This window comes from Biomphalaria glabrata, chromosome 10 (genome assembly GCF_947242115.1).
Source record: "Biomphalaria glabrata chromosome 10, xgBioGlab47.1, whole genome shotgun sequence".
Lineage (NCBI taxonomy): Eukaryota > Metazoa > Mollusca > Gastropoda > Planorbidae > Biomphalaria > Biomphalaria glabrata.
Genome location: NC_074720.1, coordinates 18,337,477 through 18,353,425, shown reverse-complemented (window position 1 = coordinate 18,353,425; position 15,949 = coordinate 18,337,477). Strand labels below are relative to the sequence as shown.

At 35.2% G+C, this 15,949-nt stretch overlaps 1 long non-coding RNA gene across 2 annotated transcripts; it reads right to left on the bottom strand.

The window, feature by feature from the left end:
• Nucleotides 1-14,440, bottom strand: LOC129928819 (uncharacterized). 2 transcript variants are annotated; one of them, XR_008780314.1, is made up of 3 exons: nucleotides 13,785-14,440; nucleotides 12,626-12,752; nucleotides 1-1,883 (listed from the first exon to the last, which is right to left on the bottom strand). It is a non-coding gene; the product is annotated as an uncharacterized LOC129928819 (long non-coding RNA). The 2 variants fall into 2 exon arrangements; XR_008780315.1 differs by having other exon boundaries at nucleotides 1-951; nucleotides 13,785-14,438.
• Nucleotides 14,441-15,949: the final 1,509 nt, after the last annotated feature.

Below are 15,949 nucleotides of genomic sequence, written 5' to 3'. Positions count from 1 at the left end.
TTGAAATTTAATGTATTTTTATTTCTAATATCTTTTTTTTTTTTTTGTCGATTTCGTTGATTTCCATTGAAGTTTTTCAATACAAACATTTGTTAAGAGTTTGTTTCAGTTTCACTGCTACTCTGTATTGCATCAAATTTGTTGTTGTTAATGTCTTGGCGTCTACTTCAAGAATTGTTTTGTTTACAGATCTAGAAATGAGAGCTAGTTTTTAAATACATTTACTGATTCTATAAATAGAACTAAACAATGTCGAGACAGTTTTAGTTAACACTGAAATGATATTCACTCCAGAAGTGAGGGTTAGGCTAAAATAAGCTATACACTTGACCAAGTTCATGAGTAAATATTCTTTAAAATATCAGATTTTAAAAATATTTGAAAATATAGATGTAGGGAAAATAAACATAAATATAGATCTACTTTACATGTGCTATTAATAGTAGGCTATTGAGTCCTCGGTGATGAAGGAAATGTGTACAACAACAACAAAAAAAAAAAAAAAAAAATTATATTTAATCATCTTTTTTTTTACACAAGTGGCCTGCTTGTAGAGATTTTAGATTAGTTTTTTTTTACAAAGCTTATATATCAACTTTCTCTGTCTGTCTGTCGGTCTGGTAAAATGTTTGTACACGTTATTTCTCCCACACCCTGTTTTGTATTTCTTTTACCTGACAAAACAAAAATCAATTTTTAAAAATTAACCAATTAATTTATCAACTATTGGTAATTTATTATTTACATAGTACTTTTCCATTCTCGAAAGCTTTTTTGAAATCAATTAAGACAAGGCAAAGATACTCTTGGTGTTGAAGGCAATTCTCGCAGAGTAGGCCTATATATATCCTGAGGTTCAGGAGTCGTTCTGTTGTGCTGCGCCTTGTCTAAAACCAGCTTGCTTCTATGTACGAAAACTTCCAGTGGAAGATGTGCACGTGTATAAATAGCCTACAACAAATAAATACATCATTTATTATTATTGGAATCTTTCTGATAGATTTCAGAATTTGTTCATCATGCCTTAGTTCTTTATGTATGCCCTATTATTGCTTGCTACTTTACTTGGGCGATTTTGTCTATTAGATAGTACACCGTGCAATGTACTTTGATCATTGATTAGTTTTACTTCAAGATTTGTGTGACAATATTTTGTACTGCAGTTTAAGATTTACGAAAGTATTTATTTTTCTAAAACAAATAAACAAACAATATAATGAAGCAAAATGAATGTTGTTGGTTAATTTCTAGTATGTAGCTACATCTAATACAGGAATAAACTTGGCAGAAGTAGAAAGACTGAGAGTTGGAGAAACAGAACTAAGTAGATACACATTGAAATGTCACAAAACAGCACAAATGTTGTGTATTTATGTTTCTTGTGTGTTGTGAACTGATCTGTACTGGTGTGTTAAAATGTCGTGGTGTCCAGGTCAGTTTGTGTGTGTACTATGTAATGTGTTCTGTGTTACTGTGAACTGTTTTGTCATTCTTTTACAATAAAGCCTAAGATAAAGACATATTTTCCTGTAGTATTTATAAGGTTACTACAACCAAGTCTCATAGTTCTAAGTGAATATTGACTAAATTCTTAGATTTAAGTATGACCAAGGCCGGATTTAAGGCAGGGCAGCCCGGGGACTTCCATAAAAAAAGGGGCCTCCACAAAAGAGATTTTAAAAGTCTCAACATTTAGATTTTTTTCAACTTTTACAAGAGCATAATAAATTAAGCAGTTTTCTCTTGCGTTGCCTGAGCCTACTAGTGTGTATCGCTGGAGATATTTTGCTTCTAATAAGAAATTTTTGAAACTGGCCATAATGGTAATGTCACAGTGACATGTAGAGTTCTAGAAAGCCCTTTTCACTTTCTTGTTTCTTGATCTGAAAAGGAACAGTTATTATGTTGAAAATGATAAAATAAAAAAGTATTTTTCTGCACTTAGAAAATAACTTTATTTCAAAATAATCCTGAACTTGCTGTGGGGGAATCAGACCCAAGATGTTCCCAAGTTTAACCCACATAGATGCCTGCAAACGAGATCTGAGGACTACATGCATTAAAGAAAGCATGTGGTAGGAAGCTTGGACAACATGGAGACAGACTGTGCGTGTTGGTACGCATCTCGCCTCGAGCAAAATGAGGCACCGGCCCTAGCCAAGAGAAAAAAAATTCTCCTATTAAAAAGCTTTAAAACAGAAGTATCCACAAGCAGGAATTGTGACAATCTTTGTTGCTCTAGAATCGGCTTGTTTGGAGCTTCAGATTCTGACCGGATTCCTATACAATAATTTAAATGTAATGATACTACTAGGATACACTTCACATGTACAAGAAATAATTAAATGTGTATGTAGGTAATGGTAATTAGCCACGGAATGATTTTTAGCGGCCCCCGAAAGGGGAAAAGACGCTATTAGTTTTGTGTGGCGTGTCTGTCCGTCTGTCCGTCCGTCCATCCTGTTTAGATGTCAGAACTAGAAGAGAAAATAAAAATCGGACATCATGATATTTTAGATCATTCAACGTTCTGATGCAACGGCTACTTATCCTTTTCTGAAAGCGAAAAATCTAATTTTTTAAATCAATTATGCACGCAGTTTTTTCATTATAAATACACCATTTTTACAACTATTCACTATTAATAGTAACAAACACTGGAGGCTTTTTTAGTAAGGGAGATCGTCATTTACCATAATACATCTATGCAAATGGTTTTAGATTTTTGGTCAAAAAATATTTATTTACAATTGTATTGCTAATTGTGTAAGTTCTGTCATACTAAATACTACATTTATCCAAAAAAAAAAAGTTAACTTTTTTTTAAAGAAAAAAAATTTATTTACTATGCAAATAAGTTGAACATAATTTAAAACAACAATTAATAAGTAGTTTTTCATATTATCCCATGAACTGCAATGCCCCACACACTACCATGGAGCACAACACTAAAGGAGTTTTTTTTTTACGGAAATGTTTTTTTCTTGAGGCTTTGAATAAGAGCTTGACCCTCTACAAAACAATTAGATCAATTAGATACTCATTATAAGACATAGGTTAGGCCAGGTTCACATCTAACTTCACATTCACTTTCACCTATCCTTTGGTCTGCTGGACCTTTGGGGCACCACACAGGATCTGTCAACCTTCTTTCTCCATTCTCCTCTGTCATTTGCCTTTGATAGAATTTCATTATGATATTCTTTCTGAAAATATTGAAACCTGCCATTTTACCTGCCTGGGTGAACCACTTCTGATAGAATTTAATACCAACATTCTTCTGAAATATTGAAACCTGCCTTTTTTCCTGCCTGGGTGGACCACTTCGGGGGCCAATTTTGAGTTTGTGTTTCCACACAAACTGTCTTTGTAGTCTTGTTTAAATCTTAATTTTTCGTTTTGTTAATAAACAAAGAGACTCTTTGGAAGATTTGACTATTTTTAAATCTTCAATCCGATAAACAAATGACAATGAGACATTGTCCAATTAAAGATCAAGAAAAAGGAAATATTTCTTCAATGTCTTCGTAGCCGAAGAATGGGAATGAGTGCAGTACTTCACGCGACTACGCAGACCCAGTTGCGACCTACATATTTTTTCACATCTAATGCATACAAAGCCGTTGACCAGCGGGGGTCTATTGAAGTTATTTTTACGTCATTTGCGCCCGTCCCGTACAAGGGTTTTCCTCTGGGCCTCAAATTTGTGTCCCGCGGCCTTCGTGAGATCTCTGCAACTGTCTCTTTCAGAGGCCATATGCAGCCAGCTACTTTATTCTATGCCAGTGAGTGCTTAATGGCGCCTGAGTTGAGCTTTATAGCGCCCTCGGGGGCACCTCTGTCCCACATGCGGATAAGTGTCCGAATAGTAAGTAGTGCTTCTATACTGTCCACGCCGACCTCCAGCAGAACATGGTGATTTGTAAGGTAGTCCTGCCACCGTATGCCCATTATGTAGCGGAGACATCTTTGATTGGAGCGTTTCAGGAGCCTTAAATGTTTTCTAAAGAGCAGCTAGGTCTCAAAGTTCTAGCATAAATGGCACGCCTAGATTATTTTCATAATCTATAGAGTACACAAATAATTGAGTGCTTGCTAAAGTTACAGACGTCCGACGTTTAAGGTCGTGTCCCTCAAGTGGGCATTAGCAAAAGGCGGGATAATGTCCGACTTTTCCATAATGTATTAATCGATTAATGGAATACTTCATTCTTCTGATTTAAATACTAACACTCCAGTAACATTGAAAGATTCACAAATTCTCAAGCTTCACTACAAGATACGTGTTCACTATTCATTGTGTTGTACTGAGACCATTCGCCATATAAGGCATCAAAACTGACCTGCGACGTAGCAACCTGTGGGCAGTGGAGACCAATAGCTCGTTGTTTTTCTATTTATGGTGTGCTCACGGAGGATCTGAAATATTTTTTTCTATTTGTGGAGATTAATTTGGGTAAAGTAGATGGCTTAACTTATCTGCGGAAATCGCTTGGATGCTTCATCTATTATCAGGATTGAAGGCCTACATCCTGAGCACAGATCAGCCAACAATGTTGATCAAGAATTTTTTTAAAACAATTCTTCAGAAGTCTTTTTGTGCTTTTTGCTATGTAAAATTTGCAGCCACTGAAAAGGAAGAAACGTCTGCTCTAGAAGTTTTCATTACTTTACATTCAACAAAGCAATTTCTGTAAAACAGAGGTACAGGTTTTCTTTTATTGAAGGTAACGGAACTTCTGAAAACTAAAACTGTACAAAGAAGGGTACAATACGAAGACGAATGCAAGGCCATTTGTGTGCATCCTCTATTTACATACCAAATGTGCAATGCGCATTTAGAAAAAAAAACTTCGAGGAATTCCAGTGTTTTCGGTGGATTTTTTTAATACATTGAAAGACACTATATTAGAAGTTCTTGTGGCATGTATACAGTACCTAGAGGAGGAACAGGGTCGGAATGGCTATTTAGGCGTTCGGGCAAATGTACGGTGGGCCGGTACCCAAATGGGCCGGTGGGGTCGCCGAATGGACCACTTTGAATGGCAATAAGTACCGTAAATGTGATTGGCGTCTTACCTTCCTAAAAAGACCTTTACATAGTTTACTGAGTTATGCTGTACTAAACGACATACTCTCATTATAATGGAACCGCCTATATCCATAAACTATACTATTGGTGATTTACAATTCTATATGTGTACAATAAGTGACTTTAACAAAGAACTAGGGGTGCACCGGATATAGCCGGAGTCGGATATGATGTTCGGCCGGAGACGGATACCTACATGACTTTTAGCTCATGTTACTGAACATTTTGCAAATCTTCAAATAAAATGCCTATATTTATATTAATTTATTCTTATTACTTTTATTTACAATATTGTTTTAAACTCTATTACTGAATGATGAATAAAAGTTTAACAGCATTTATGAACAAATAGGTCTATCACAAACTGGTCATCAAGCTTGTTTTTTAAATGCCATCTCGAACCATTTCTTGTCCAGGCGTCTAGGACTTGTTAGGAGCTGTTAGCTTATAGTTAGAACCTGAAGTGTTTTACGACAATATTTAGTGGTTTAGATTCATTTGTGGCAAACGATATTTTAATAAAAGCAGGAACATGCAAGTACACCTATTTTTAAGCTTCAACCTTAGATGGTGCAAAAGTATAGATTAAATTGTAGTCTGTAGGCCTATTATTGAGATCTAAGTTTAGATCTACAGTTATACTGATCTAAGAGCATTATGGAAACCAACTCTAGAAGGAAAAAAAAACATCCACACCCTCCATGTCAAGTAACCAATTTAGGTCAAGAGAAAGTTTTAAAAATGTGACCGCAATTGCTGCTCTGTATGTAAAGTGCATTTGTAATGTAAAGTTTCATTCCTAATTATATTAACACGCCTTGTCTTTGTAATGAAATATGTTTGGTGAATATTCATATATTATTAAGTACATTATTTTGTTTTAAACATATACGTTAATAAATTCCATAAGAGACATTAATTGAACGATGTCCAATTTATACATATTAATAGAAATGTAGATACAAGGTGTACTTTTACTATCCGCCCAACTATCCTGCAGTGATATTTTGGTCGGAGCCGAATATGGCCGGATAGTGAAAAATGGCCGGATATTCGGCCGGAGTAACTATCCGGTGTACCCCTACAAAGAAAATAGGGTTTATATTTTGTATTGTTCTGTAGAAGTTGCGTTTGAGTGAATATACTTGGGTGTATAGAGCTTGTAGGCCTACATAAATTACGAATTTCCCGATATTATGGAGTGTATTATATAAAGTAATCAATAGATCAGATGGATCATGGATCACCAACATTGACTGATGTTTCATGTTGCTTCCTAGTGCACTCTTTTAATGATATCACGTCTTTTTAAAATCATGTAATAAAGTATTCAAGCTAATTAAGGTCGCAATTGATTGAGATTTCATATTGCCTCTAAGTTTCTAGATGTAGAAATACAATACGTTCATTTAGGACTACAAAAACCCAAGTTTGCAGCATGCGTTCAGTTTTCGATGCATTAATTAATACGCGATATTATAACCCCCAACAGGGCCGGCCTTGGGCATAGACAAACTAGGCAGCCACCTAGGACATCCTATGGGTAGGAGCCTCTCACAGGAGTTGCGATTTTTTTAGAGAAGAAATAGCGAAACGTGTACCCTATGTTATTATTTTGTAGTACACTAGGTTTTAAACAATTGTGTTATTTTATTTTTTCGATGTATTTTTTTGTATTTCATTTCTAACCACCAGATGCACTTCGTCTAGGGCCTCCAATTATTTAAAGTCGGGACTGCCTCCAAAATATTTATTAAAGACAAAATTAGGTTGTTTGTTTTTTCTTTAATCCATTTGAGTGGGTTTTTTTTTTATATGAAAGGGTTTGAAGACTTCAGGTTAGAATCAAAATTTATCTTGGTTATGTTCATAAGACACCGACATAATTACAAATAATTACAAATAACTAATTATCGACCAGTTGAGAAAGGCCTGGGGAGAGGAAGAAGGCGATACCTGGGTGAAGACTACCGAAATCGCTTTTGAAATGCATTTATTACAAAAAGGCTGGAACGACCTGAATTCGAGCTCGAGGGCTGAAGCCTATTTAAGCCACTACAAGCCATCATACTAACCACTGTGCCAGGAAAGTGCTTATGAAGTAAGTGCTTATGAAGTAAGAAGGTTTTATAGTTTTCTATTGTTAGTTTTAAACTTTAAAGCGGCCACCTATTTCTTTCAACATAGTTTAAAGGGGACTAATTCAACTTCTTTCACTACATCTGTCAAGAACAATTCCTCTCCCTTGTTTGATACCAAACAAAATAATTAATTATCAATATCTAATTTACTAATTGTTGTTTTTAATTAATTATTGTGTTGAAAGGTAAAAGAAATAATTGTGCAAAATTTCAGCTTGATCCGAGATTGGGTGTGACTGTGGGTGTGACTGTTGCTGTGACTGTGGGTTAAACTGTGGGTGTGACTGTGGCTGTGACTGTGGGTGTGACTGTGGGAGGAATAAAGTGTATACACTTTGGACCAGACAGACAGAATAAATTAATACAAGCTTTGTGAAATATAAACTAAGATTGACTTGGAGCCCCCCCCCCCTATGTCATCATTGTTTAAGAAACACTTATTAAGGTTAATAAACTCTTCTAGAACTGATAGCACTGCCTTGAAAAAATGTTAGTGAAGCAAAGACAAAAGAAAAGTTGTGTTTGTTAGTATAACAATGTTAGGGTTAGATGTTGGTAGTTATGTTATATCAACATTAGTGATGTTTGTATAAAAAAAACTAGACAGCTACACAAATAAAGCTAGACTGCAACACAAATAAACTTAGACTGCTTCACAAATAAACTTAGAGACTGCTTCACTGATAAACTAAGACTCTGCTACACAAAATACACTTAGAGACAGCTACACAAATAAACTTAGAGACAGCTACACAAATAAACCTAGACTGCTACACAAATAAACTTAGAGACAGCTACACAAATAAACTTAGAGACAGCTACACAAATAAACTTAGAGACAGCTACACCAATAAACTTAGACTGCTACACAAATAAACTTAGACTGCTACACAAATAATTTTAGACTGCTACACAAATAAACTTAGAGATAGCTACACAAATAAACTTAGAGATAGCTACACAAATAAACTTAGAGACTGCTTCACTGATAAACTAAGACTCTGCTACACAAAATACACTTAGAGACAGCTACACAAATAAACTTAGATTGCTACACAAATAAACTTAGAGACAGCTACACAAATAAACTTAGAGACTGCTTCACAAATAAACTTAGAGACAGCTACACAAATAAACTTAGAGACAGCTACACAAATAAACTTAGAGACAGCTACACAAATAAACTTAGATTGCTACACAAATAAACTTAGAGACAGCTACACAAATAAACTTAGAGACTACTTCACAAATAAACTTAGAGACAGCTACACAAATAAACTTAGATTGCTACACAAATAAACTTAGAGACAGCTACACAAATAAACTTAGAGACTGCTTCACAAATAAACTTAGAGACTCAAGCGTTCCAGTAGCTTACATCGGTTTCAACTTCTGGTCACGGTGTGACGACGACCTATGATGTGCATAGACATGACTGCAATCACGGATCTTGGGAAATCCACTCAATTTTATTACGTGGGGCCCCCAACGCCCGCGGCTACAGATGCCTTGATTCGCTCCTTCCTGCATTCTGTGTCTCTTTACCGGGAACAGAGGGTTAATGTTTTAGTCTACAAACACTTGAACAAACCGACAAATAAACAAACAAAAAGGAGTGCAGAGAGAAAAAAAGAAAGGAAAAATATTTAGAGAAAAAGAGAAGGGGAAAGAAAGAAAGTAAGAAAGAAAGAAAGCGGAATGGAGAAAGAGAAGAAAAAAGAAGGGAAAATATAGAAAAACATGGGGGGGGGGGTTCCGAAGAAATAAAAAAAAGAAAACGGTAAAGAAAGACCTAGACTTTGACTGGACCCAGCACTAGCTGGGATAACTAATGATCCATGACAGCAACAGAAAATAATCTTGGAGCAACAGATTAAGAATAAAATAAATGTGTTTGATTAGAGAACTAGAGAAAAGCCTTCAACTCCAACTAATTAGTCCTAGTGTTGAGATCATTCACAGCTCTGAGAGCAATGCACAAGATTAGCTCCGTGTCACACGACCATAGAACCAAATGTAAGAAGTTCTATCTATCTGATGTTCTCATGATAAGCACTGGCATGTATGTATTATTACCAGAACTGTAGTTAAAACAAATGATATGCACAATATAGACCTTTATATATCTTATAAATAACAGACGTTACTTCAAAAGTTCATATGATTTAGTCCTAAGCGTACCAATACAAGTAGGCCTAATATCCTTGACCTTATTCAGATCTGGGCAAGATTGAAAACACTATTGCCTGTATATCTAGGCTACATGTGAATATACAAGGATATATAGTCTACACTGGTGTGTGTAGAACTTTTCTATCATGTATAGGCCTTAATTACAAAATGTATAAGTTTACAAAATATATAGGCCTTACAAAATGTATATAGTCATTACAAAATGTATAGTCATTATAAAATGTATAAGTTTACAAAATGTATAGGCCTTACAAAATGTATACGTTTACAAAATATATAGGCCTTACAAAATGTATAAGTTCACAAAATGTATAGGCCGTACCAAATGTATAGGCCTTACAAAATGAATCTTTTTTAAGTAAAAAGACCTTCTTAAAATGAAGATGATTACGTCATAACCTCAACTTTTTGTCAGGCCGGATAACGCAAGTCTTGGTCTGGGACACAGCATGACGACATGCCAAGGTCAATGTTACAAGATCAAGTCATTGCTCCCTCCCCCCTTTTTTCAAGTGTAGTTGAACGCAATATATCAATGAACAAATAAAATGTCAAAGCAATAAGGTCAAAGATTGGTGGTGGCGTTGAGAATATTTGTCAATCTCTAGTGAGAAGATTAGGACATTTGCGAAGCTCAGTTGAAATGAGATCATTAGCCAAGCACATGTGAGATTAAATCATTAGCCAAGCATATGTGAGATTAAATCATTAGCCAAGCACTAGTGACATTAAATCATTAGCCAAGCATATGTGAGATTAAATCATTAGCCAAGCACTTGTGACATTAAATCATTAGCCAAGCATATGTGAGATTAAATCATTAGCCAAGCACTTGTGACATTAAATCATTAGCCAAGCACTTGTGAGATTTAATCATTAGTTAAGCACTTGTGAGATTAAATCATTTAGCCAAGTTCAATTGAGATTATATCATTAGATAAGTTTAGTTGAGATTATATCATTAGATAAGTTTAGTTGAGATTAGATCATTAGACAAGTTCAGTTGAGATTAGATCATTAGACAAGTTTAGTTGAGATTAGATCATTAGACAAGTTCAGTTGAGATTAGATCATTAGACAAGTTTAGTTGAGATTAGATCATTAGACAAGTTCAGTTGAGATTAGATCATTAGACAAGTTCAGTTGAGCTTAGATCATTAGATAGGTTTAGTTGAGATTAGATCATTAGACGTTCAGTTGAGATTAGATCATTAGACAAGTTCAGTTGAGATTAGATCATTAGACAAGTTCAGTTGAGATTAGATCATTAGACAAGTTCAGTTGAGATTAGATCATTAGATAAGTTTAGTTGAGATTAGATCATTAGACAAGTTCAGTTGAGATTAGATCATTAGACAAGTTCAGTTGAGATTACCTCATTAGACAAGTTCAGTTGAGATTAGATCATTAGACAAGTTTAGTTGAGATTAGATCATTAGACGTTCAGTTGAGATTAGATCATTAGACAAGTTCAGTTGAGATTAGATCATTAGACAAGTTCAGTTGAGATTAGATCATTAGACAAGTTCAGTTGAGATTAGATCATTAGATAAGTTTAGTTGAGATTAGATCATTAGATAAGTTCAGCTGAGATTAGATCAATCGTTAGATAAGTTCAGCTGAGATTAGATCAATCATTAGATAAGTTTAGTTGAGATTAGATCATTAGATAAGTTTACTTGAGATTAGATCATTAATAAGTTTAGTTGAGATTAGATCATTAGACAAGTTCAGCTGAGATTAGATCAATCAGTAGATACGTTTAGTTGATATTAGATCATTGACCTAGTTCAATTGAGATAAGATCATTTATCAAGCTCAGTTGGGATAAAAATCATTGACCTAGTTCAATTGAGATAAGATCATTTATCTAGCTCAGTTGGGATAAAAATCATTGTCAAGGTCAGTTGAGTTTAGATCGTTGGCCAAGTTCAATTTAGAGTAGAACAATTGCTAAACTCTGACAACAAAAGTCTGGCGGAAAAAAAATTCATTTACAAAATGAAAAAGTTCAGATAAGGAAACTCCATGCATCAGGAAACTGTCCAAATTTTAGACACACAATAATAAACCTGGCAACAATAAACCTGGCATAAATCTTAAAGAGTCACACCAAGATACATTGCAGCAGACAATTGAGCAGACGTGAGACAATTTCTCAAAGCTCGTTGTCATGCTGGGCTCGGCTTAGAAGTTAAAAAAAAAGGGGGGGGGGGGGTTGGGAGGGCGAGACGACTTTGTGCGTCACTTAAACTTGTAAGAAGGTAGACTTTATGTCTACTTGTGTACTACCTCCCCCCCCCTCTCTCTCTACCATCTACCATTTTAATAGCCTTGTCATTGGGTCACGTGCTTCTAAGATAGGTGGAGCTATGCACATGACCCAAGAAATGATAAATGATGTACCTCATGACTAAATTAACATAAATTATCTTCTCGTTAGGACACTTTTCATTAAAGATGTATGTATAAGATTAAAATTTGAGTGACTTATAGCATTACACCTATCTTCTAATTGATAAGGAACTTTAAAATGTTTAAAATTAAAATGTCCTTTAAATTTTATAAGCAGGTCATACAATAATATCGATAGTCAGTTAAATAAATTTAATATGCATGACTAAATGCATGACGCGTAGGACGTCATCTTTTTTGAAGTAACGTCTGTATTATATAAGATAAGCTAAGAAAATCAATGTTCAGTACTTTGAAAAGCGAGTCAAAAAATTGGTTTAGAAAGCCAAAGCAAAAGCCACCTGTACTTGCATTGCAATGTAGATGTGAATATCTCTCCAAATTATGCCTCTTCAGCCATATGAAAAAGTACCCAACGCGATGACTCTATAATGACTTACAGAAGACCAACAACATATAAGTAAATTTTTACTGAAACTAGCTTCCTATCAACTGTTGTCATTTTATCTCCATTGTCCTTTTGACATCGTCAATGATTTATATGGTGTGGTGACTAACTTGCAAAGTGCTTGGATTTTTAAACTGAGGGGTCACGAGTTGAAATCGGTGATGACTGGGGTTTACAGCTTTTATGGCGTCATTGGGCCCACCAAGGTACATGTATAATAAGTACCCCTCCCATTCGTTGGGGGAAGAAACTGGGCGTTAATCATTGTGCTGGTCACGTGATAAAGTTAATCAACGGAGGACATTTAAGAAGTTACTCTATTGAAGTTTTTCTTACCAAACGTTAAACACGGTTATCCTCTCTTAGTTTATACATGCATTTTGATGGTTACGATCAGGTCTATAGTCTTTCAACACCAACATTGGAACAGATATGGAGTAATGTGGTGGCGATACAAGTGAACCTAAAGAAAAAAGCATACGAAAATGAAGAGGAAGATTGGTAAAGATTTTGAAAGATCGAGATAAGATAAGCAATGTCAAGGACGTTTCATTGACAGATCACTGTTGCCAACTTAATATCTCAAGAGAAGCAGTTGATCTTTTTTATCATTTCTGGTTTCTTCTCGCTAGTTAGTTGTCTCTTTTTTTTTAAATGCGTTTTTTAGTTGTGTCCACAGAGCGAGCTTATAATAAATAATTCTTCTATATTGATATTATTATGCACTACAAACGGAAATGTCTAGAACTTTGGGTTACACAAAGAATTGAGTATCTCCAGGGACAGCTGTAGGTAAACTGTTTCTGAAGATACTATGTATTTATAAAAAATTTTCGTATAATGTACACATGAGTTGTTATTTTTTTGGTAAGAAATAAAATATTTGTATATTCCGCAGAAATAAAACAGAGTTCAAACTACCAATGATATTTTCACTCTTGTGTCATGCTTACTGCGAGATACAAATGGGTTGAATGAAACCGAGAGTTGTTAACATAGAACTGAAGATTTGAACCTAGAGCCTTCGTGGCACATGAGGATCTACTTGAACTGTTGCATACTTTCTAATAGAACAATAGTACATAAGCGAATAGTGCATTCTGATTAGTGTTCCATATCCTACAAGAAACACACATAAAAGAAATAAAAGTAAATAAATGTGTTTCATCTTTTTAGGTAGAATTGAGTTCAGATGGAGACTTTAGATAGAGGTAGAATTTAGACTCCATTAGCTGACAGCCCGACCATATGGTCTGACTCTCTAACCACAAAATAGTTCACCATTTGGATTCAATAAGTCAAGTGTTTATACATACTGCAAACGGGTGCATCGATTGCTTAGCTCTAATAAATGTTTCATTAACATTAATGCGTTTAAACGTTTTCAAAAAGAACAGTGCTAATGAATAAGAGTGCATAGACTGAAGAGAAGAAAACTACATGAGGAAAAAGCAAAGTATTCTTTCATTGTTTTAATGTTTAGTGACACTCTTACCTCGAGCATGGAATACTGGCTTGTCATAAATGAGGGCTACGTCGTTGGATTGTTGCTATTCAACCTCCACAAACTGCATTTCAATGGCGTGATAGAATAGGACCTGGTTGGCCGATCATTCAGTATCTTTTTCTATTTAAACCAATTGGAAATAAATCGCAATGTCCGCTTGGAAGAGCTTGGAATAAACTTGAAGACTGGTTGCCATGGTGATGAGGCTGCTGACGTTGTAGCTTGGGACAAGCAAGTAGTTGACGTAGTCCCGGAACATTTCCTCCGCCTGGGACCCCATCAACTTACTGCTCATAGCAAGCTCATCTCTGGCTCCGCAGCAGCTTTTATAGTCCTGGCTCCACCTCTCCCCCTTCTCTCCATTGTGTCCCCCCCTTACCCCTACTTTAGGATCCTTTCATATCCCCTTCCCCCCGTTAGAACGGAGAAATTTGGGAAGGGGGACCTGAGCCTCAGCGACTAGGTCGCCATGTTGTCCTGACATGTGACACGGTACAGAGACTTGCTCGTGAAAATAGGGCGTCCTCAGGTGCAATGGGACGCAACTGCTCAAGTCTCGCTATAGTACAGTGCACACACACACACACACACACAGAAAAACGAAACATGAGAATAACGCCAAATGTGCAGAACACACTACATATAGGCCTACACACTACTTCCAAATACTACCTTTATACATTACAGATCGGCATATCTAAGTTTACCTACTGAAAGAAATTTGAATGAAAATTGACCTATGACTTAAGAAAGTATGTATAGTGCTTTGGTTTTAGTACCCCAAAAAAAGTTAATATTTTAGTAAACAATAATTAAAATACGTTTGCAGTTATATGTTATACGTGGCAAAGAACTATTGGTCTAAACTACCCACAGGTTGTGACGTTGCAGGTCAGTGTTCAGGCCTTCTCTAACGATTTGGTCACGTGCAAGCTCGTAGAGCTTACAGACAACTCTTGTATTCATTATTTCTCGCTGCTATGCTGACTGGCCAATCGTGTAACATGCGCATGGGCTAAAGGCCGAGTTGTCCACGTTCAAAACCCATTTCCTTCTGATTAACTGTAGTCTTTTGTTACGACTTCACTTTTTCTCAGAACTAACAATGTATCACACAATTGAGGACAGAAAGTAATAGATTGAAAAATAACCGTTTGATACAGAAAGTAACTTTGATTTTAACACAAAAAAAAAACTTAAAAGAAAAACTTATGTAAAGTAAAAAATTCCGCATTTATAACTGTATTTCTCAATAATGGAGAAGTTATTTCCCTTCTTTGATATCAAACAAAATAATTAATTACCAATAATTAATTGACTTATAAGATATTTTAAAAATTGTTTCATGTTTTTTTAGAACAATAAATAATTGTGGTTTCGGCTTGATCCGAGAATGGGTATTGGAGAAATAACGTTATAATTCTTATCTTATCTTATATAATACAGACGTTACTTCAAAAAAGAAGATGATTACGTCCTACGTTTAATTATCAAAGGGGACAAAACCCTAACTATTTAGCAATATCTCTGAATACTGAAGAATTACTTATCCTTTTGTCGGTATAAAAAAAATAATTATAGGTAATTAGTTGATTGATTGGTTTAATTTTTAAAAATTGATTTATGGATAATTGTGCAAATTTTGGGGTGTGGGAAAAATAACGTTTTCAAACGTTTTACCAAACAGACAGAGTTGATATAAGCTTGTAAAAAAAAAAGTAGCCTTTTGGTTCAGAAAGTAAACGTCAGAGTAGACAACAATGTCCTCCAAGACAAACAAATGAACAACAAAATGGTAACAACGTAAACGGAGCTTGATCAACTCTTCACAAGCACTCGTGCAGCTCCAAGGTACATAAAATCATAGGATCGAAACATGAGGCCGTGATAACTTCAATCCAAGTTTTTGTATAAAAATAAACCTATTTCCAAGCCAACTACTTCACTCTCCAGACATTTTTTACCTTCAATATAATTTTAGTATTTTTTAAAGAGCCCACACACAAAACAAAAACAAAAAAAAAAACAACGTTACAAAAACAGTTTGTGTGGAAACACAAACTCAAAATCGACCCTCTAAGAGATCTACCCAGCCAGGTAAAAGGGCAGGTTTCAATATTTTCTGAAAGAATATCATAATGAAATTCTATCAA